The sequence below is a fragment of the Lottia gigantea genome (assembly GCF_000327385.1).
Source record: "Lottia gigantea unplaced genomic scaffold LOTGIsca_143, whole genome shotgun sequence".
Lineage (NCBI taxonomy): Eukaryota > Metazoa > Mollusca > Gastropoda > Lottiidae > Lottia > Lottia gigantea.
This window is the reverse complement of record NW_008707672.1, coordinates 194468-197255: the sequence shown is the minus strand read 5'-3', so window position 1 is coordinate 197255 and position 2788 is coordinate 194468.

The following is a 2788-nucleotide window of genomic DNA, read 5'->3' as shown; positions in this document are numbered from 1 at the left end:
GGTTTGTGATATTAATTACCCTAGGGTGGTAAGGGCTTGCAATCTCATGACCTTAGGGTGGTAATGGTTTGTAATTTCATGACCCCAGGGTGGTGATGGCATGACCCAAGGGTAGTAAGGCCTTGTGATGTTATGATAATAATTAGTTGTAAGCGCTAATGATTTTATGAGTCTAGGGTGTATAATTAACTCTAGGCTTAACCCTAGGCCTAACTCTAGGCCTAATCCTAGGCCTAACTCTAGGCCTAACTCTGGAAAGGACTTGTTATTTCATGACTCTAGGGTGGTAAGGGCTCGTGATGTCACGACCCTCGGGTGGTAAGGCCTTGTCATGTTATGACCCTAGAGAGATAAGGTTAGTGATGTTATGACCGTAGGGTGGCAGGCGATAATGATATTATGACCCTAGGGTGGCAATTCTAACTACTACAGAACCAGTACCAATCACCCCGTCGACAACCATGCTATCCACTACCAAACCCTATTACCAAACCAAGGACAAATCATTATGGAAGAAATCTACCTTAATTATTGGATCATCTAACCTGAATCGAATTACCAAAACCAGTTCAGACACTGCAATACATTCTTACTCCGGTGCCCAAATCCATCACATACAGTCAATCCTGGAATCATACGACCATGATCCCAAACCTACTACCATTATTCTTCATGTAGGCCTCAACAACCGTGATCAGCTACCAAAGACCTCCTTTAACATGATGATGGAGTCCAGTATCAACAGCGCAACAATCTTCACCTACGAAGAAGAATTCGAACCAGTTGATAATCTCCATTGGTCTCCAGAAACAGCAAACAGCATTTATTTGTTTTGGATACACCAGCTTCAAGCATCGAGTAAGTCTAATTACTGGGGATAAAAATACTGAGAGGCCACCGCTAGGCCAAACTGTAGTTAACTTAAGCCGCAAAATTTTCACACCCCTTCAGCATTCAATCATAGGCCGTGGACTTAAGTTTATTCCCACACCAAATATAGCTAACTTAAATTATCTCCGACCATCCATTGAACGATTTCAACGAAATCTTAGCTGCACATATTTTTTTCGAAACCACCCCCCACGTGGTACTAGAACAATGTTTATTCCTAGATCAACGTGGACACCCCCTCAGGCCGCCATCCATCCTGAAATATTGAAAGCATTTGCGAGTATGAATAGCCAAACAGCGAACCTTTCCATTAACAATATTCTTGCTGATTTAGTCAAAACTAGTTATCTCAAACAGAAACAATTTGACTGTCTGCCAAACCTGATTGTCGCGAGAGACATTTGTACGCTTTGCCTAAGATCCATAAGAAATCAACCAAGGAGTGGTTTATCTCGAATGAAATCCCTAAAGGCCGCCCGATTATATCTGACTGTGGTAGTGAGTCGTATGCGGTGTCAGAATACATTGATCATTTCTTACTACCTCTACCATGTCAACATCGTGCCTACCTTAAAGACACAACCGATTTTTTCAATAAAATAAAAAATCTTCGAGTTCCCTCTAATGCTATTTTAATTTCTATCGACGTTTCTTCTATGTATACCAATATCGATAACACTACTGGTTTAACGGCAGTTCGTAAAGCTTTTAATAGAAACCCAGATCTAAACAGACCCGACGATGCAATTCTACAGCTTTTAGAGATTTGTCTTAGTCGAAACGATTTCACATTTAATGGTAAAACATATTTATAAACTTCATGGACAGCAATGGGCAAACGATTCGCGCCTTCGTACGTAAACCTTTTCATGGCAGAGTGGCAACGTGAGGTGTTGCCCCTCTGTCAATTTGACCCACTTTTTTACGGACGCTTTTTGGATGACATTTTTATGGTTTGGACTTATTTTATCTAACAGTTTTGGGAATTCTTTAGAATTCTCAACAACCACCACCCTTCTATCAAACTAACCGCAAACGTGAGTGACAAAAGCATAGACTTTCTCGATACCACTGTCTTTAAGGGAGATTCCATAGCAGAAACAAATAAACTGGATATTAAAGTGTATTTCAAAGAAACTGATACTCATCAACTCTTGCACAAGAGATCCTTTCACTCAAAACATACCTTTTCTGGTATAATTAAGTCACAAGTTTTACGATTTCATCGAATTTGTACAAGATCTTCTGATTTCAACCAAGCCTGTACGATTGTTTTCTCAAAACTGAAAGAGCGTGGGTACTCTAAACGATTTTTACGAAACATAAAAAATTCCACCTTAGCACAGATAGCAGCTTAAAACAGACTTTATGCCGAAGTACCTCCAGGTTTAAGAAGTGCTCCATGTTTGTCCAGTAGATGCAAAACATGTCCCTTTATATCATAAACTCATTATTTTGTAAGCAACTCTACGAATAAAAGGTACCCGATCCAGGAACATCTAACATGTGAACATTCGAATGTAATATGTTTAATTTCATGCAAGAAATGCCCCAAACAATATGTAGGAGAAACTAAGAATAATTTACGAACTCGCTTTAATGCTCATAGGTCAGACATCAAATTAAAGAAAGACAAGCCTGTTTCTAATCATTTCAACCTCGACGACCATTCAATAGACGATCTCACCCTAATCCCAATTGAGCGTATAGAAATTGACTTGCCCGAAGATGAAACTACCAAATTCCGTCAATCTAGGGAAGCCCATTGGATTGAGACTTTGAATACAGCAAGACCTATAGGACTAAATATTCATCATAATGTAGGCATAGCACCCTTTGTTGTCCCGTTTAATACAACCAGCAATCGAGCAAGCAAGATAGTTCATGCCCACTATAA